Below are 22,004 nucleotides of genomic sequence, written 5' to 3'. Positions count from 1 at the left end.
TTCTCTAGTACAGAATCATATTTGCATTGCCGTAGAACAGAATTTCCTTACGTGGGAAACGACTACGGTACATGTGTGACGTGTGCTGCCGCTGCACTCTTTCTCACGCATGCGCACACCCACCCACACGTCACACACAAGCTTGTCACAATGCTCGCCACCCTCGTTTGAACGTGCAAATACAGCTTTCTTTTTAGCCTTCTCTTCCACTCACTCACTCTCTAACTTTACCTACCCTCCCTCACCACATAAGACGGCATTTCTCAGCTTTTGAAGCCAGCCGGGAGTCCTCTTTGTCCATAGCGCTATTGAGCTAGCCTTCTCTCTAATTAGCGGGCGATTTTTAGCTCAGTTAAAGGATTCCTTGACACGTTCATTTACGCTGCTGTACTTCGTCCGTCAAGGCGCAAGCAATTTCCTCTGAGCAGGTAAACTTCCGGAATCATACTGAGCCAAAATCGATTTCCTTGTTTTTTTTTTACTTTGTCTGACGGACTCCACTAGTGAAGACTGACAAAAAAAATAAGTTTGAGAATACGTAGGTGTTTTGGGGATTTTTATGAAATTTATTGACGCTCACCATTTCTGTTGTAATCTATCTAAGGTGTTGGATGGGGTTGAGGTCAGGGTTCTGTGAAGGCTCCAAGACAACAAACCTGGCAATAAATGCCCTTGCTGTGTATACTGGGGCTGAGTCAAGCTAAAAAAGAAGTGGGCGTTCCCCATACAAAAGCTGGAAAAATACATTTGTTCGAAATGTCATGGCAGGAATTAAGATTCACGGAGAGCTAAAGGGCATAATGCTCAACATGTGAATTATTTATTTACGTTTATTCACGTTTATGTATGGAGGCGTTCATAGTGGCCATAAATGATTACACCTCCTTTGAGAATTTCTCATTGAATATTGGCCCAGATCTGTGAAAGTATTTCATAAAATAGTTTGCAATAGAAATGACCGATTCTGAACGCAAACGGAATGTTTTCGATCAAATGTCTTAGCATGTACTCATTTATTTTGAGCACTCCAGAGCCATAACTTGCCTGGTTCTTTGGGGATTTCAGTATGTGAAAAGATTATCTTGGTGCAGTTATGCTGAAATGTTTTGAATGAAATGCTTTATGTTCTTGCGCTGTTTATTATTCTGCGTACAAAGGAGAGATAATTGCCAGAATTATCTAGGGCAGCAGTCTTTGAGGAGGGAGGGGTTGTGCAATCTGGAGGTCTTTGTCACTGTACTTACAGTTGCACTATCCGGTTTATCCCTGGTGACTTTATGAGATGCCTGTTGGGTGTTATTGCATGCTTTGACATGCTATCAAGTAAAGATCATCAGGGAATTGGAATAGAGAGAAAAGAAAATGTACAATTTTAAGCATGAGAGCAAAATGAACACAAAGCAGTTTTTCATGTACCGTATTTTCCTTTTTTTCTAAATTTAGAACCATGCGGCTAATGCAATGGTCCAGTTTTTCTCTGGATTTTTCTTTCACCAGTAGGGGTCCTCTACAGTTCAGAAAATACGCAAAATAAATCTAGATTTATTTGTATTTTTTTTTGGTCTGTTCTGTTTTAATTGGCAATCTGTATTTGTACCTTTTGTGTGCGTTCACAGTACAAAATCGTTCTGCACATGCAGTAAACAACTCATTTTTTTTCAACATAGAAAACTGTGGCTTGTATCTCTCCTTTTTTTTTTTTTTTTTAGGGGTTGCTGTGGTTTATATACATGTGTGCCTTATAGTACAGAAAATCGCGTTCATTTATGACCTCGAAACATTGAAAACTATTTCACGGGCATGTGCGGAAAAAGTGCATGACTACAGCCATCCAGTTCTACAATGTTATGCTTTGGCAAAGGATCAATGTCATTCGCTGCCTCATTAGAGCTTTCCAGGCTGCCCGCCACCAAATTGCATCAATCCAACTCCCACTCCTCAATTACAGTCGATTGATTAGCTGACCTGCTGGTTACAATCTGGCTTAGGCTAATTCCGTGCGGAGATGTAAGTGTGTCTATGAAAGTAAAGAAGTCGAAAAAAAACTCGCTGTGGTTTTTCGTCCTGCTGAACGCTGAATTCAAAGCCAAGAGTGGTAATCGCCACGTCATGAAACTGCCGATTATAACACTCGGAGACTGAGCGCACTAACCGGGATCTGGTGGCAGCTCTCCATTTGTGTTTTTCATTAACATTTTCCTCCTGGTCTGTTCATCTTTCCTGGGTGGAATATGCAAACTGTGTGTGCACCGCTGTTGGCAAACACTCCCCTAAACTGCGGCAGCAACGCTATAAAGCTGCTAGACTGATTTTGTTATCTTGAAATGACTTCCAGTGTGCATCTCAAATGAGCTGTTTGTCATAACTGTGTGTGTTGTGTGCCTGTGATTTGAGGTACTTGGCTCCCTCCCTCCCAAAGTAAATTAAATAAATGTGATTCAATTCACTTCTGTGTTTGAAGTGCAGCATGATTCTTTTTTGGCTTATGTGAGAGTAATCATGACCTGTTGCTAAATTTTCACGCTGTTGTTTTCTGTTGTTTGCGCTGTTAGGGAAATTACGGCATTGATCAACTGGGCGGGGACCCGCTCCACCGATGTCGTCTTCCTGCAGCACCTCATTTGGTTGACTTTCAAATTATTTCAACTCGCATTGTGTCGCTCCATATCGTGTTACACATCCAAACTCCTACGCTCTGTCATATTATTTCTTTTTGCATACTTGACTTGTAAAGTCACATCAATTAATATTAACATTGTTGAGATATAAAGTGGCTTGCATTCAATGCCTTATCTACGCAAACAGCGGTATGTGATTCTTCACTGTTAAGTCTCAAAGGATTTGGCTCCTGGCAGGTGAAATTTGTAGGAAGTCAGTGTATTCAGTGAAAAAGTAGCAAAGCCGGCACAGCATGTTAGCAGCGCTACATCAAAACAAAAATAATTGGTGAGAGGTGGAAAGTAGGAGCGCTGTGGTCAACTGAAAACATGTCAGCGAAGGAAGAAAATGGGGCTGGCGTTCTCATGCTGCACAGATGATCAGTGATGGAGAACTGTAGCTTTTCTCGGCGGAATGAAGCACCTTTAGGAGCACACACACACACAATTACAGAGGTGGGGGCAAAATGCACATTAAAAAAGAAAAAAAAAAACAGGAAAAAGGAGCAGTTTGTGACACTTCACAATGGTTATGGATCAGAGGTGACCAATCCATGTTTCCCTTTTCCATATTCTTGCAGCAAACATGCAGCCTTTTTGCTGAAATTCTGTACCTTCTCTCTCTCCGCCTGCCCTCATGCTCCATTATGTGCCATAACACCGTTGAAAACAGGATTCCAGGAATACAATGGATGTTAGTTCTCACGAAAAATGCCTGCAGCATCCAGGATTGGAATCACCCCCAGAGGAGGGTTATTGAGCCCATCTGAAGACAGAAAAATTATCATTCTATGGAGGTCACAAATACATGATCCTCCATTCAAAAAAAATAAGTTACATCTGTAAAGTGGCCAAGGTTTTAAATCTTAGTAATTTCAATGCATCGTTGACTGGTGTTCGGATTATTGATGTGTGTACTGAAAGCATACAAATGAACATATAGATGTTGACAGTTGTGTAAAAGGACAGGCACATGCCAACATTATATTCATATCTAAGTGGACAAAAAATGATGTTAAAAATCACGAGGGGGGGGAGAAAATTCCGAAATCTCCAAAAATTGTTTCTAAAAAAAAGAAAAAAATCTGAATATGCAATTCCACAAGTGGCGAATTGTAAATATGGAGGAGTCGACTATAATTTTAAGTTGTAATTTCACTGATCGCCACTAGATGGCAAACATAATCACATTACATGCATTTTTGGCAGACTTGAAATGATGTGTAGGACATCATCAATAATCTATAAAAAAGTGAGTTGATTAGTTACTTAATATTGTTTAGAGTTCAACTTTGAATGGTAATTTTTGAGCGAGCGCCCTTTGCTCTGGATAAAACAATTACAGTATATGTTTTTTTTGTTTTTTGTTTTCTTCAAACCTTTTGTTGTTGTGTTCGGATAGTGGATATTTTATTCATTCATTGAAAATGCTTTGTGAAAAATGAAATTTCTCTAGCACGTATTTTATTCATTTTTTTTAAGTAGCATTTTGTCAAAAAAAAGGGCACTTTGCGCCTTTGAGAGCGTGAACACAACCAAATGGATTCAATCAAAGCGGCTCCTCTCCTGCCTTTTAAAGGTGGCGCAATGAGCGTCTTACATGGAGACATTTCTGTGCAGAAGAGAATGCAGCGATCCATGAATAACTGGAGCGTTATCACTGCTCTTGCCCGGTGTGGCAACAGAGTACCCTTGTTATAACAGAATGAGCTCTTGGTCTGGTGACTCGAATATGTCCACGGACCTCTGAATCCATCCCCATCATCTATGGTGGCTTGAGGGCGTAAAACCTTTGCCTATGTAATGTGTAGTCAGCATTGTCTACCGAGCTCATTTCCATGGCAATGTTTCACAAAGTGCCCTGAGGAGTCTGTCCATCTGTATGATTGATTGTTGCGATGTCAAATGTGCTGATGAGAAGTCCCTTTAAGTTGTCCTTGCATGGGGTTAATGAATATAGGAAACAGGCATTGGTGCAGTGCAGACCCAAATGCAATAAGAGTGGAGTTGCCTTGCGAATATTATTTTCCTTTTTTTTTTTTTTTTTTTTAATGAAGTGCTTTAGTTGGTAGAAGCTGCAATTTGTCACAGCTCACTGACCACACACATCCAACGTGCAGGCTATGTAAAAAACACTTTTAATTATTTCACACTGCCGATGAATCTGCACTTGAAGCTGTGACTTTGTGAGTGTACTGTAGATAAGGAAAGGGCAAAGAATATAATAACCGAGACTTTTTTTTTTTCTGTGTAAGATGTGCTGACAGCGTGCAAGTCGACACAAAACTTAAGCTGTGTGCCAAGTAATTACAATAAGTTACCTAATCGCTGCTTCTGAGTATGTTTCATGTTTATAATGTGGAATATGGAATTTTTTGGGGGGGGTCTAACTGTCCGTTGCATTTTTGACAGTCACTTGTATTCTAAACTTACATAACATGCTTTGCTATTTTTTTGAAAGTTGCTTAACTTTCAAGATGCTAATGTATTTCAGAATTCGACACCTTTAAAAAGCATCCATTTTGTTGAAGCTTCCATTTTGAAGGATCGGCTGTCAGCCGTGGTTTCTTGCTGAGTGGTTGGTTGTGCCTACTTTTGTGCAAGCATATTCATCTTAAATGAATTTGGAGAGAATTCAGGAGCAGCTTTTTTTTTTGCAGAAGCTGTGCAACTCGCTATCGCAGCAGAATTTTACCACAGTAAGCACAGCTTGACGAGGTCACGCTGGTGGAAGCCTACGGGTAGCAGCAGATGGGCCCTTGGAAACAAACACGGAGGGTTGAAATAGCAGGGACAACATGGGACGAAATCAATCTCACTTAACCAACCAATTTATTCACTTAAAGTGGCTTCAAGCATTCGCATTCAAACTCGAAACTGGTTCTGGTTTTCGAATGCTAAACTCCATTCAAAAACTTGCTATGATGAACTATGAAGTGGACTAGTTCATTCTCTAAAATTTGTGAGCTTAACTTTTAACTAGTTCACGGCGAAAATGTACTTTTGCAACACTGGCCTGACTTGACATTAGATGTTATCTTTGAGAAGCGGATACCAGTAAAATTTTACCACCCTGAGGAGGGCAAAATCTTTCACTGAAGCATTTGTTCACAGCGAATTATCGACATGTTTCTCCACCGCCAGCGCGCCGGCTGCATCATTTATCCAGGATTCATTGCCTCGTGAGTAATAGCACGCTGTAGTGCCACTCCTGGTCGGGGAGCTCGCGGCAGAGCTCAACTGAACTGAGAAGGGAACGAATCAGTTCATCAAGTGATTCCATTCACTGCAGAGAGTCGTTTGGTTTGTTTTAGGAATTGTTCCTGTGCGGCATAACACTATCATAAACACAAGTTTCCAATTCGAAAAGGAGAGATCCACCTAGTCACGTTTCTAAAGTGCGATAATGATTTCATTATTTTGAGATTTTCTTTACCACTATTTTAGGGTATTGAATCTCAGGCAACAAAAATATGGAATAACAAGGAACCTGCTGAAATATTCATATAACCTAAGTTGCTGGGCACTCACTGAAAGCATGTTAAAGAAACTAAAAGCTTTTTTTTTCCTTTTTTTTTTAAATCATGCACGGGTGTACAAACCCAAAAATGTGGCCAAGCTCTCGCTTTGTTGGTCCAAGCAGGTGAAGAGTCGTTTATACAAACCAGTTATTGCTACTTTCCTCTTAAAGTTAAAAGCAACAAATCATTAAATTTTTTGTGTGTTTTAATAGGCAAGTTGGTTACTTTGCGTTCATGAAGACGTCAAATGTAAATAAGATGGCACGCTATCTTTTTTGTTTTAGGAAGTGGGAAGCGGTTCTATCATAAGTTAAACTACAAATAGAACACATTTTCGATGCAAATTTGTTCTTAAAAATGTCATAGCATCTTGCCTCCCACTGCATGCATTAGTTTCACGGAAATTAAATGCACCGTCTGCACAAACGTGCTCACAATCAAGCGAACCAACAAAGTCTGATCGAAATGACAACATTAACCTTTGCACGCCCGCGCTTGGCACGGACACGTAGACGTTTGATAAGTGATTTGTCAAGCAGAGATTTGTGACAGTTGTATTTTGTAGCCCTAACAGATGCTTGTCTTTTGTTCTTAAAGGGGAATATGATAATAACATGGTAATTAACCAATGTAAGGAAGGTGCCATGTTTGGTAGTGACAACAAAAGGCTAGTACAGGCTTACCTGCTGTCACGCTCAATTGAACTTTTAATTTATTGCTTTTTTTAGGGAACAAGAAATGGAAGTTACATTAGATAAACTTTCGGAAACCTGTAGAAGAAGAAGAAACAAAATAACTGAAAACACTTGCAAACAGCAAGGGTAACAATCTAAAATCATTTGTCAGAAAAGAGTACACGCACAAGTAACAAAACCAAAAAATTCTATCCATGAGGAAAAACACCAGATCGGGAGAACTATGAATCATTAGCTGTCAGGTCAAGAAAATCAAAGACTTGGAGCAATAGTTGCTCACGCGAGATGAATAATCCGACAGTGTTTAGTTGACGCCTCAATCTTTTCAAAGTCCTCCATAACCCAGTTTTGCTCCGAAATTGTGCAACATCACCACAAGTACACAGCCGAGCTACCCCGGGTCGGTTTGTCTGAACTTCAATCAACAGCAACAACGTTACGACCCGATGCTGATGAGCAATTCCTGCTGTCCCATTTCCACCGCCATCCCTGAAGCACGACAACAACGTTCTGTTTTTAAGCTGGTTCATCACATGCTCCTTTTTTGGACTGTACTTTGATGTATTTTACTGTCAAGAGTTAGTTTTCTCGGATCTCTTAATGTCGATGAAATATAAATGCAAATGTGGGTATAAATGTAATTTAAAAGCAGGAGGCAGAAGAAAAACAGCTTTTTCAACAATTTAGTTTCTCGTCCGAATAGTCGGCAGAATGACTCTTGGAAACTATAAAAGCGTACTAATGCCAGTCTTCAAGTGTTTTTACACGCAAACTCAGCCATTAGGCAGTACTTGTAGTATTACTGAACAATTTAGTCTCCTTTTTAATGCTTATGTAAAACACTATATAGCACTAAAAAGGCTCTAAATTTAAAAAGTTGCATAATCATTGGGCTTTCAAATATCCAGGGGCACTGGTGCCTGCAGATAAAGGGGCTGCGTTCGAAAAAGAGGAGCAATGGATAAAGTACAAGTATGAAGTCAAGGATACAGTGAGTGCACAGACACATTTGCTGCAATCAAAAGTTGTCAAGTGTGAAGTTGGAGCTCACCTTCATCCCGGATCATCGGTGCCGTAACATGAGAGCACCCACACTGCATGCCCCAAAAAAACAAAAAACAAAGCGTCCACGTTTGTTAAGAGGGGCTAATCGATGGCTGTTGTTCCTTTGAATGAAAAATGATGATGATGACGTTGAAATTGCACTTAATATTCAAAATTTCTTCTGTTATAGCATTTTGTCTGTTTCAAGGTAAACAGTTTGACGAAGTTATGATTAGAGAAAAATAGCTATATCTGCTCTTTTTGTAAAATATTATTTTGTACTGTACAGGCTTCGGTTGTGTGGCGTTTGCATGTTCTCCCCGTGCCTGCGTGGCTTTTCTCCGGTTACTCCGATGTCCTCCAAAAACATGCATGGTAGGTTCATTGAACTCTCCAAATTGTGTGAAAGGTGCGATTATGTGTTGGAATGCTTTGTTTGTCTGGCAACCAGTCCGGGGTGTGCGTCGCCTACTGCCCAAAGACAGCCTAGGTAGGTTCCAGCACACCCCTGTCCCTTGTGAGACAGCGGCTTGGATAATGGATTGATAGTTTCCCTTTCATATTTGCACGTCTGAAAGTTGCCAAGGGAACTGACGATTGCATTATGCCAATCAAAAGGTGGTGACGCAAATTATTGACAATAAACTGGACTTAAAAAAAAAACCACATCAGGCCATAACAGAATACCGCAGTATTCTTTGCAATTAGTCTCCTTAAATTACTGTCTCAATTCATCATATTACACTCACATTTAATTAGAGAGCTTCTATGAATTTTAGATATTTGCCCGGGTGGTGACTCCAGAGTGCGCCACGCTTCTCGTCGCAAGACATCCGGCATAAGCTCCGGCTTATGCCGAGACCCTGAAGACGAAAAGTGGTATAAAAAAAGGAGATCGCTTGCCGTTGTGTGAATACAGAGCAGCAGCGATAAAGGCATTTGCACGGCTGCATATGATTTGTGAATTGTGTCTTGTTTAAAAGTGTCATTGTTCACATCGCAGCTTGACCTAAAAAGGAAAAAGAAAACTGTGAAACATTTTGTGGACAACTCACATCGGATTGACCGAAGTACTCATAATATAAATAAAATAATTCATCTAGATGTTGGAAATATTTTGCCGAGGTCGCCACTTTTAACACATCGGACATTGGCCTCTCAGGTACTGCACATTAATGTGCCAGGTGCATCTCAATGGTTTTTTTTGTTTAGTATTTCAATTCAAAAAATGAAACTTTGCTAAATACACTAAACAGACACACTAATTCATTAAACGCATACAATGTACTATATATCCAAATATTCAAAATGCATATTTCTGTTTAGTTACGATCGCAACAAATCATTGTGATTACGTAATAATAAAACGTCTTTCCGTAGCTTCCAGCTATCATCAGCAAAAAACAAAAAAACAGACAGAATTATTCAATATTTCCTCAATAAATCATCACATTGTATTTCACTTTTTGAAATGAACGAATGAAATAAAAGTTTTCCACATTATTGTAAGTCAATAAAATGCACTTGTATGTATGCGTGAGGACTCCAGATAGCCAAGAGTTGTAAATGTCAAGTGGCAATGATTAGCGATCGATATTTATGTATCCGTCCGGTGATTAATGAGGGGTGTATCCCACCTCCATAGCTAGTTAGACCGCAGCTTCCTCATCATCCTGCGCGCGATCATATATTGTCATTAAACAAGGCACACCACAAACTTTCATTTTATATCATCTTTTAAGAAGAGTGCAGTTTTTGTATTTCTCTTTTTTTTTTTTTCTTCATCCACAAAATTGACAAACAAATGACAAATTCTGTTAGCTCAGTAGAACAGTGCACCTGTCAATCTCAGGAACTTCAAGCTTCCCGTTAGCATTTATTAATAAAGCATTAGAATGACGTCCCTAAGGGAAACGAGACGCTGACCTTTTCTGCAACAAACAGCATCCTGACCTGCCGTACGTTGACTTCATCCTCCAGGGACAAAAGATAAAGATATTTCAAGGCCATGAACCGCCAGACCTTCTCAACCTCATTCGATTAGGACTTTTCTTCTTTTTCTTCCCTTTTCTAGCTACGTTTTTCCTGTATTCTGCTCTCAAAGCCTCCCCAACTCAAAACCAAACGTTGTATATTGTCTCTCAAATGAAGCTCACTCTGATCATGGGAGCTCACCGTGACCAGATGAGCGACTTTAGAACCTGTCTCGGTGAAACGGATGCGGGCATGCTTCCAAATGGCTCAACGGAAGAAGCAAAGCGAATGCAAGCCGCTTGAAGCGAAATGGTAGACGGCGGGAGACGTCATTAAGCGAAGTTCAGTAATAAAACAGAATCAAACAGCAGCTTAATGCAAAAACAATAACATCAAATCAGCTCGCCGTATGTACTTGCTGAAAAAAAAACGTTATTAGCTCACAAGCAAATTAAGTGTAATCTTCACAAGACTGGCAACAAATTCGAAACAAAAACATGATTATGATAAGAGCTCGTGCATGCGGGAAATAGTGACTACTTGAGCAAAAAAATAAAATGGAAATAACGTTTGAAGACAACAGAAGATCGAGGAGAGCTGCTTAATTGTACGGTCTGGGGAAAGGTTTGAGGAAAGCTGATGTTCTGAAGACAAACAACTCACAAAGTTGACAATAGCTCGTCGACAAACAAGACGTTGTTGTGATGACATTATGAACAATTGCCATACAGATCTTTCCGGAAGATCATACATGCCATTGATGTGATTAGTGTACACTCATTGACTAGAACATTTGCACAAAGCAGACAGTTTGCGCTCATCATTTTTTTCTAATGTCACAAAAATAATGCTGCTATAAATTCAAATGTGACAAATGCAGAAGCTTCTCAAACGGAGAATGATTACGTTGCCAAATGAAATGTATAATGATCACATCAGAATAATTATACCTAATGTATTATTCACAAGAATTTTGCAGTTTTTACCCGAGAGATGGCCCCCACCTCACCCCCATGCAACAAGCTTCATTCACACTGTACATTTCACTAATTCCCTTCCACCGAACAACCATTTGCATGCCACAACAAATCCATGCCGCAAAAAAAAAAAAAAATCATTATTGACTCTTAGCTCGAAACAAACGTACTTTGATCAAAACGATCAGCATGAGTTATGTGTGAGGCAACTCATTGCAGTTTTGCTTCTTAATACATTCTCCATGGAAACACCAACGAGGGAACCATTGTGGAGTGTAAATAATGCATGAAGACATGAAAAATGGATATATCACCACAAAGGCAAGATGTTGGGTTTGCACAAAAGCACCCTCGAATATTGGATGATGTCATTTCTCCCGCCATCAATTCATCAGCATCGAACAGACACAAAAGGAGGCGCTGCATGTCGTTACTGTGAACAGCTGCCGGAGCGTGCTCATTTTTTTGTTCGTTGGTTTGGTTTGCAGAGCCGGGCACTTGACCCTTTTTTGAAGGTCAGTCCCCCGCCCTCCGGTCGCCATCTCGGTACAGAAATTTCATCCGTCCCATTCATATAAAATACTTTGCATTATTTCCATTTATTGTGAGTCCAACTGCGATTAATGGGCTTCTCGAAACAGAAGGACCACTGACAAACAATCCGCATGCTGATAACAGTAAAGCAGAGCGAGATTTCCCTTCTCTCTTTAACGCACTAATAATTTAATGAGCGTCGGCAGTGACCCATCAATGACCCTCCTTTTTATAACCTCCTTCACTTCCCTCCAAGCTTCCTCCATTCTCTTCCCTCCCTCTTTTGCCAACACATTCAAAACAGAAGTGGCCTTGGCCATCAATTGTTAAGAGATGTTTTCTTGAGGGTGAATAGTCAAAAGTGTGCCGCGAGCCTGCATTTACCTTTTCCTTACCTTTTAAGACTTGCAGGCTTTATTCTGATGAAATTGGTCGTGGGAAACAAAAGCCCTTGAATGTGCCAGGCAAAGCCAATACAGTTAAATATCGCCTCATCCTCAGTAAGCATTTCGTTCGAATGGCCTAAAAATGTTTAATTAAGTTGAAAAAGAGGCAAACAACTTCTCAAACTTAATCTGAACTCGGACGTGAATTTATATGTGCTACGTTGTTGAATTGGCTGATTTGATGGATTCTTTTCCTAATGATGTCTTTATTGAGGTCCATTATTCTACGATGTGATGTAACCCGATGAAGATCCTTCCTCTGCAAGTCTCTGATGCATATAATTGCACCATCTCCTTTGGGAGTTGTTCAGAAAGTGATATGCCTAATGGAATGCACAATTGGGCTGCGCAGTTTGCTGCGCTCGCACATTTACTTTCCGAGTCACCTCCTCACAGAGAAGCCAGCAAATTAGATTGTAGGATTTCAATGAAGTAACAAAGGACAGCAGGTAATAAAGGGGCGGGGCATGAATATGTGATCTGGATAGAAAAGCAGAGAATTCACTAGACAAGGCAAGGTTGATTGCAGAATGAAACATCTACCGTATTTTCCGGACTATTGCTTACTGCATGTACAGAACAATTTTGTACTCTGACTGTACATAAAGGTACATTATTAACACGGCAACAACTTTGCCAATTAAAACAGAACAGACACAAGAGAAAAAAAAAAATCAAGATTTATTTTGTGTATTTTCTGAACTATAGAGTGCCCCTAGTGGTGAAAGAAAAATCCACAGAAAAGCCGCATCGTTGTATTAGCCGCATGATTCAAAATCTAGGAAAAAAGTAGCGGCCCATATATGTGTTATAACTTATAAATATTTTAACTTTAACGTAAACTCAAATTTCCTTCTAAATCAATTTCCATACTTTCTAAAGCCAAATTCAAATACTGAACCATATTAGCTGTACTAAAAAAACAACAAAAAAACAAAAAAACATTAATTCATCATTTCAAGCAGAGGGGTCCTGACCCTCAAAGAAGCCAACAGTGAGCTGGCTGCTCCACAAGTCATTTGACTGGAAGGCGAACCCTATTACCCTCAGCAAATCCCCAGTGATTCTCTTGAGAAATCATTGAGGGGTGCAAATGTCTCGTCAGTAAAGTATTTACACAATCTATTTTTAGACTCAAGCTACGATTCGCTCAGAAAATGGCGAAGAAAGAACGCTATTGAATATTACAGTGCCTCTGTAGCAGCATTGCTCTGATATACGTATATATAACAGCAGCCCAGATGTTTCTGGTAATTCCTTGATGCCATTGTCACATGATTTTTTTTTTTTTTGTCTGTAATGGTTTGGACCGTAACCAGTAATAACTTAATCCTTCTGTACGAGCGGTCAATTCTTTTCTCCGATTTTAATTCCTGTTTGGGAGGTTGCCTCACAGACTAATCTTATGGCTGATAGATATGTTCGACCTCTACGGGGGATGAAAACCACAAGTACAGATGGCCAGTGGGAGTAGATGGCTCCATGCTGCAAAGCAACTCACGCACACACACACGCACACACGTGCACAAACACACATGGTTATTTGTTCCCACGACTTTTCAAATTCTAGATTCAAATTACCATAGAGATGTCTTAATATTTTCATATTATTCTGACACTTGTTGAACATTCTGGCATTCACTTCACCGCTGCAACATTTAATTGCTTCTTCCTTTGGTAGCCTGTTGAATCCTCGCCACTTTTTTTGTTCCCGGGTGCACGCGGCACACGGCAACTCTCTACCATAGTCAGAGTGTGGCGTTTTCCTCAAAATAGCCACAAGTTTTCTGCCCTTGCATTTTGCGCTGGTCACTGTCGGATTGCGTGATGCCAGCGTCTGGAGCTGCCTTGTGTTTTGTACATATTTGTTCATTACTTTTTAAATAATATTTTCATCTTAGCAATTATTTTAGACGCAGGAGTGCCTTTCATGTGCATATTTGGTTAAGTGTAGTTATTTGTTTTATCAGTGCAATACTATTAAAATATATTTTTTTATTCATAGAAGTGATTGAAAAAATGCACTATTGGTTTACAGAAGTGGGAAATTTATGCAATTTTGTCTATCATTCGTCATTCGTCAACAGCTTTGGCACCATTCCTAGAGTTTTTGGGGGGGGGTGTTCTTTTTTTTGTTACTTTGAGCATTTTGGGGACTTTAGTAAATTTATTTATTTTCATTTATTTTCCCTTTTTGAAAAAAAAATATATATATAAATATATATATATATATATATATATATATATATATATATATATATATATATATATATATATATATATATTGTTTTGTTTTGTTTTTTTAATTTATTTATTTATTTTGTTTTTTTTTTGTTTTTTAATTTCTATGTAGTGATCGTGAAAAAGTAAAGTGTCTCAACCTACCTCAGTTTCCCCTATAGATCATTTGCAAGTCTATTATGATGACTATTATCATCTTAATCCCCTAATTGTCAATCATTTCTGAGTACCTACCCCCCGTGACCATTTGGTCATTTAATTAAAGAGCGGGCTGTGTATTCACGCCGTGAATGAACTCCATTAATTACTCAAAGGTGATGTCCTATAAATAAATTTGACACGGCTGTTTGCGATTTAGGATGATTTTTCTATTGAAGTTTGCTTAAACACATTAGCAATGGCCTTCGGTGTCAGACTGCTGCATGTTTGGAGCTCGTTCGCATCCAGAGCTTGTTTGGAAATAATGATTAGAGGCTGCAGCACACCCGCGAACCTTTTGAGGATAAGCGGTTTGGATAATGGATGGATGGATCATCATAATAATCATCATCATAATAAAAATAATAATCATAATCATCATCGTCATAATAATCATAATTTGACTACCAATTCTGTGGTACAATATGTGCACACGATTTAGTGTCTGTATTTTATATTTGCTGCACAGCATGATATGTCTTATTACATGTAAGAATGAGAAGAAACTTAGTATCTTAACTACATGTTTTCATTTGTTGTCATTTCTAAATAAATAAATGAGCTTTGCCCAAAGGCTAACAAATAAAATGTTTATAGTATTAAGTTTTACTATCACTGCACTCATTTTCGGGGTTCATTGATTGATTGATTTACTTCACAATTTTTTTTTTCCTCTTCCTAGTGCATTCCACAGTCTGCGTCATCCTCCTTTGATTTTGATTTACTTTTTGGATCATGACCAAGTATGTGTTTGGAGATGAAACTCATAAATCATTCACAGTGCTGCATCATGGCAATCTATTTGATGTTATGTTTATTGAGATGGCATCTTTTCTAGAACAATGAGAAGCTTAGGGTGAAAAGCTGATGAAGCATTGACACAAATACAATATTTGAAGCAGTTTTTTTTTTTTTTAACGCTCCTGTGTGTGACTGCACAGTAAATTTCATTGGCGTACATTTGACTCTAAAAAGACAGCATGAAATTTACTCTGTGAATTTTACTCTCAATATTTTAATCTCAAATTAAACTCTTTTTCCTGGGACTAAATATTATAATTCTACATTAAAATGTACTCTACATAATTTACTGTTTTACTATATTGGCATGACTTTACGAGAATAATTGTTAAAGAAAAGAGGTACTGAAAATAAATGGCCTACTTGTTTTTATTTTTTTATTCGGGTTTTTAGACTTCACTAACCATAAATACATTTTCTCTCTCTTTTTTTGTCTCTCTCTCTGTCTGTTCAGCGATGTCCTTGTTCCTGAACTAGATAGATGGGAAAAAAATTACGTATATTTGAATGATGAAAACTGACCTAATGGCATCCAAACAAATTGTATTATTCTGAATGTTATTTTGCCGGCTCCATTCTCTGACGTTTGATTGCTCTTGAGACAATGAAGGCAATCATTGTCTCGCCCTTTTACTCTATCCAGAATCGTGTTTTTTAGTTCTTTGCTCGTGTTGTTTGGCTTGTTCCATTGCCAAGGCCACCCCAGACCCCACATTCTCCACTTCCTTGTGCTCGCCCCCTCCAGAGACTTCGACTGCACAGCTTCTATTCTTTGTTTACACAATACCTGGCAGCCCAGCCAAGGGTTTTCATTCTGTGATCTCGCTCTATTTAAATTCCAAAGGTATGCTGGATCTGTGCTTATGTTATGCATCGATTGGATTGAAGAGGCTTGTGCTTGTCTTTAATGTCAGACCATTCACTTGAGTTAAAATCCGAACAACCCGATTGACCAAAATAATAAATAAATAAATAAATAAAAACTCAAAATAAACAATGTGGTGTGCACGTGCTCTTCTAACTGGTATTTTGGCATTATTCACAATTAACCAATCCAATTTTAAAATGTTACTTTTGTAAATAAAACTTTTTTTCCCCTCGATTCGCTGTGCAATAAAGCTTCTTGAATCGTCTGTATTGGGAACGGTCCAATTTTTTTTGGGTGCCAACTTTCTTCACTCTGCTTGAAGCTGGCAAGATAGTCAGACCTTATCATCAGGGCGGAATTTGGGAACCTTGCAACAACGAACGGCAGTTGGCAAAAAGCAACGTCCTTCTGGTGTACATAATGTCCCCCATATTTTGGAGATCACTTGCATGAGTGGAGAAGAGCAGAACCGGCACAGGCTCAGATTGCCTTGTATCTCTCAGTGAAAGCTTCCACAGGGTGAACAAGGGCCTTTTTTTTTTCCAAACTGGGGAAGAATAGATCTAAAACGTCTAAGACCATTGGGACAAATAGACACAAATTTTCTTTACAAGAATATGTTCTATGGAGGCTCACTTGTGGAAAAACATTCTGATTAATATTGCGTTTGCAGCATATGAGTGAAGCCGAAAAACAAGAACAATATAGTTGAATATTCCCCATTGCCCCCACAAAGGTAATGGCGACGTCTGCTGCTGTTCAATATTTGCCATTAGCTGTGGCACAACGCTGAGCAGATTAGTCGGATTTTCCTCCTGGTCTGAGACATACGGAAGCCCCTACTGACTGACGGCTCTGTGAACAGGTACAAGCCATGCAAAAGTAAATCAAGTAAGTTCACAACTTCAAGTGCTTTCAGCATGGCTCTTTATTTCATATTCTAGCATACTCCTGCAATGAAAGCAATTTTTTCTGTTGCGTTTTATTGGAAAAATAAACATTTCCCCGATCAATGAAAGCGCACTTAAAATCACACTCCCGTACATACAGTCAAAAAGATTTAATGACATCCTACTTGTATTCTTGTTCAAATGCCGGGTTTGTGCGATATAATGAATATGAGACGCAGGTAAATCTTTTTTTTTTTTAAATCCACATTTACTGTGTCCTATAAACTGTACAACTCAACTAAAAAAATAATATGAAATCTGTTCAAGAGAGGAGGTAAAACTAAACTGGGGTGTGGTTGCACAAGTGCGCACACCCTCCGTATGACTCGGGATGTGGCTATCTTCTTAATTGACCAATCACATTAAAATTCATGATGTTCTAGTAGGCTTTTCCTGACCTTTTTTTGTTTTCTCAAAGAAACCTGAACGTGTTATCCTGCCTCTGACTGTTCATAATTCTCCCAATCTTGATTTTCAGCCCAAAAGCATGATTTTGCTGCCACCATGCTTCCCTGTAGGCTTTTGATGATGACTAGTGTTGTGTCATTGGACCGTAAAATATTTTCCCACATATCAAAAAAAGGATGGATTGATGGATGGGTGTTTGAGAGATTTAAATTGTGTTTTTGTATGGATGAGCTTGGATGTTTTTCTTTTGTAAGATAAGCTTCCATCTTGCCACCCTACCCAAGCGTACATGCATGCCTGCTGGCTAGCGTTCAACGCAAGCAGATGGCCCCAACAGTTAACAAGCAAAAGCACTTTTTTTTTTTTTAGAGCCAGCTTGTGGGCCACAGCTGGCCTTTTAAAATGAGACTTTTTGTGACAAAGATGATCTTTAGGAAGCATCATGCTGCGATGTCTCCGTCAGCTTTTGCTTTTCGGCACCTTTAAATTGAGCTCGCTCCTGGATGAACGGCTGGAGATTTTGATCTCGTAATTTTGCCATGAGTAAAACTAAAACTGCTGACGCAATTTATACTAGTCTTGATTTATCTGCCTTTAACCTGAGTCAAAAATGACATGTTAACACGTGACATGAATGTTTCACTGAGTTGCATTTACAACCGTAAAATGATATGCAGTAATGTATCCATTTGGACATGATTCTGATTAGTCGAAAAAAAGAATAAAAAACAATCTTCTTTTTTTCTTTCTCCTCACCATTTTGACAATTTAATTTTAGATAATTCATGATGACTGCGTGGTCATAGTTATCTCCTTATAACCATGGTGATAAGCAGCCCACTGGTGTAAGCAAAAGAAACTGAAGTCATGATGAATCATTTTTTTTTGTAATAATGACTTTTCTGCAATGAGTCTCAAACTTTTTTTCACAGTTTCTATTATTGATAATGCACACACCGATGCAATCCCCTGTAAAAATTAAAAAAACAAAAACAAAAACGAAAAAAAAAAGATTACTGAAAGGAATTTATTTTCCTGTATTATAAAGGACGCACTTCTTCCATATTCCACTCATCTTCACGATTGATCTTTACGGTCTCCTGTCTCCTTTCTTTTCTCATAACAATGTCTTCAATTAATACATTTGTAACTGAAAGTTTGTTTTGCGAATTAGCATCTCTTATTGAATCAAATGAGGTATGGTCTCGATAAGGGATGAAGGAAGAGGTCAGCAGCCTGTGAGCATTTAATGACTATTGGATCCACTGCTGCATGCGCATAAACGCGCAAACAACAATGAAACGAAACATGAAAATGGCAATCTAAATCAAATGTTTTTCATTCCATTTTTCTACATGGAGAGACTGTATCAAATGTTAGAAAATATTTTACGCGGCATTATGGTAAACCGTTGAATATTTTGGATTTTTTTTTTTCATTAAAGTTACATTATGTAGTTCCATAATGTAATATATTACATCTAATTAGTTACTTAGTTACTACGACCTGCTGTTTTCCTGCATCAGATAATTTGCTAACTGAGCTTTAAAAAATCAGGACGGCATGACACTACGTATGATGGTAGAAAAGTGCCAATCAGTAACATTAAAAAAAAAAATTCAAATCAAGTGAAGTGTACAAGTTGATAACACATTTTCATTGATTGAATTCTTGACCATAAAGGCACGCGGTGTTTGTGTGGAAACGCACCATTGTGTTTTTAATCTAGCACTGAGCTCATGTTCTGTTGCCTCGTTGCAGAGGGGAAAGTGCCACAAGTGCTACTTTGGACACACTTCTTCCGTGGAAATAATCATAGGTCATTAACACCTCAATTTCTTTTGTGTGAGAGAGTGAGAGAGAGAGAGAGAGAGAGAGAATTGAGAGTTGAAATTCACCATGGCCAGTTAAAGGCTGATAGGATTGGAGTACTCTTCTATTAAATCATGTTTCCGTGGAAACGTTCCTCTCCTTCACCTGGAGTGGTAAAGGTGAAAAATCTTTCGTCTCAGAAACAACATTACTGACACAAGAAGCAACTGTTCTTTGTATGTGTTGCTTCGTTCTTGTTTCTCTGAATGTAGTACGCCAGTATATACCTTCCGTCTAATGATTCTATTTGACGAAAAAATAAATAAATAAATGACATTGCTCTTTTCACCAAAGGACACATCAAACTGACAAGTAAAAGAGACAATATCATTAAACAGCAAGAATAAGAGAAAGGCCACATCTGAAGTCATTAAATATACATTGAATGTGTTCTAGCAACAAGTTAGTGAAGAATGGGATTGGTATCCTTTAAAAAAAAAAGTTACAAGAATCAACTGTTCAAGGATTTCTGAACATTAAAACGGTAATTTGAGACAAGCTAAACACTAAGTAAATGTGACGTCTGCTTCTGTTGTTCCCTGCAGTTGAATTAGCTCAAGCATCAAGATGATCAAAGCTAATTCATTGCAATCACTTGGTCTTAATGACTGTGTTTGTTCGAAGCTTGTGATTGAATACGTTCTTTATTCTATTAAGGCTGTCCCTCGCACAACACAGCTTGCTAATAAAACACAAGCTGCCTCATTGTTTGTCTTGCATTGTTTTTTTTTTTCCTTTCCTATTGCCCTGCGTTTAGTCTTTCTTTACTCTCGGTTTCAATGCTCTCATCCCCCAAAGAAGTTGAATTCTCGCCAATACATTGGTGTCAACAAACATGCTTTATGTCACGACACGGTGGACTATTTGCTGTGTTACAGCCTCCCTTCATCAAATGTTTCTCTGTGGACACTTTTGTTGGCAAGCTATACAGTAATGGTGCAAGCAGCCAAGCATTCAGTTGCGAAATCCCAACCAAATCACTCTGTAGATGTTTCCTTTGTAAGAAGTGACATGATTAATGAGTCCTGTTGACTCATTCTGCAAAGATTTGATGGGGGGGTAGAACAACAAGCATGGCAACGCCAAACAGAAAGATGCAATTTTGGTGCATGATATGTATCAAGAGGTTCCGTGGGGATGAATGTCCCTTCATTACTTTCCTGTACATGACAATCTAATCACGACTTTATTTAAATCACATTTCCCGGAAATATACGCTTGCTGATCACAATATTAAGTCGACCTGCGCAAGCTAATGAAATCCAATTCAGGAGGCGTATCAAACGTTCTGTGTTTGCATAGAGAATGATACTCACTTTGACACATGAATATGACAATATGTTTATTGATGTTTCGTATAAAGAAACGTGGTCCTTGTTTTTACATTCTAAAATACTGTATTTTTACGGCCAAAAGACGCGCTGTATCAATAGGCGTAGCAGCGGTTGAGGGTGATATTTCTGTATTTAATAGTTATAGTGGGCGCGCCGAGCTAGCTAGCTCGCGCATGCTAGCTCGCGCATGCTAGCTCGCGCATGCTAGCTCGCGCATGCTAGCTCGCGCATGCTAACATATAATCAAACAAATATAAGATAAAGATATATGACACATTCAAGTTATTTACTGCTCAGCACACAATGCATGACATTACTTCTTCATCTCTTCTTCTTTGTGCCCCTTCATTCTTTTTCTAAACCCTGCCACCATTTCAAGCTCTACTGATTAATCCCCCACTCTGAAAATACTTGGGTAAAAAATAACCCAAAACATTTGACCCACCTTCTTGTGTTGTTTTGTACAAAATAACCAATTTTGTTGGATCACTTTGACCCAAGTAGGGGATCGTTGCATCTTTCACCCGGAATTGGGTCATTTTTTATCTAAATGTTTTTTTTTTTTTAAGTGCAATTAGATTTCAACTACTCTTTGTGTTCTAGCTGAAGCCATGAAGGTTTTGTGCTCACGGACTGCTACAGCGATCTATTCATAATTCACTTCACCCAGTATAAGGCTTCAGTTCCAGCTGACGAAACTCGGTCCCAAAGCACGAGGCTGCCACCACCATGCCTCACTGCAGGTATGATGTATTTTTTAGTGATGAGCGGTGTTGTATGTGCGAAGCATACCTTTTGGAATTTTGGACCAAAAGTGAAATCTTTGTTTCATCAGATCAAACACATTTTGACTTTGTTAGGGGCGTAAAAATGATTTCATTTCCTCCCACAAGCTATATTCACTGTCTCCTGATACACCTAAATTTGTCTTTGCAGATTTAAAAAAAATACCATGGCAATTTTACAATACCCTAATATAAATGAACAGGTAGACACTATTACATCAATTTTGACATCTGGAGACAGTCATGACCGTAAAAAACAGTATATTCAAATGTCATGCCTAGAATTTTCAAAAAATTTGAGCATCTCATAAATAAAAAGGGAAAACAATCATAGCTATCAAGATGACACAGCCAAAGAGGAGATTAGGGACAGTCAGAAATAGATTTTTTAAAAAATACAGTTGGATAGATACAGTTAAAGACAGAAGACTGAAGTAACCCTGGTGTCAAGTAAATCCTATGAGGCATGGCAGGGGATGAAGACCATAACTAATGTCTTACAGAAAATAGGAAATCTTCCTTGATCCTGCCTGGTGTTGAGAGACTGGAAAGGGCAAACTAGCGAACCAGCTTCTTCTGCTGCTTTGAGAGCAGCAGGGATACTGAAACTGGCATCGTGTTGCCCCATCTAACCCAGCTGTATCTATCCAAAACATCAGACAATGAGACGACTTTTACATTTTTAGCTGTGATAATCCA

The 22,004-nt window shown here is 38.7% G+C and overlaps 1 long non-coding RNA gene across 1 annotated transcript; it reads left to right on the top strand.

The window, feature by feature from the left end:
- The first annotated feature begins 153 nt into the window (after positions 1-153).
- LOC148332581 (uncharacterized) lies at positions 154-21,251 on the top strand. Its single transcript, XR_015844578.1, has 3 exons — positions 154-428; positions 8,207-8,292; positions 21,124-21,251. It is a non-coding gene; the product is annotated as an uncharacterized LOC148332581 (long non-coding RNA).
- The last annotated feature ends 753 nt before the right edge of the window (positions 21,252-22,004 follow it).

The sequence above is a fragment of the Idiotropiscis lumnitzeri genome, chromosome 8 (assembly GCF_059441095.1).
Source record: "Idiotropiscis lumnitzeri isolate Australia: NSW breed Sydney's pygmy pipehorse chromosome 8, RoL_Ilum_1.0, whole genome shotgun sequence".
NCBI lineage: Eukaryota > Metazoa > Chordata > Actinopteri > Syngnathiformes > Syngnathidae > Idiotropiscis > Idiotropiscis lumnitzeri.
The sequence above is the reverse complement of the archived record's forward strand: the minus strand, read 5'-3'. Positions and strand labels throughout refer to the sequence as shown.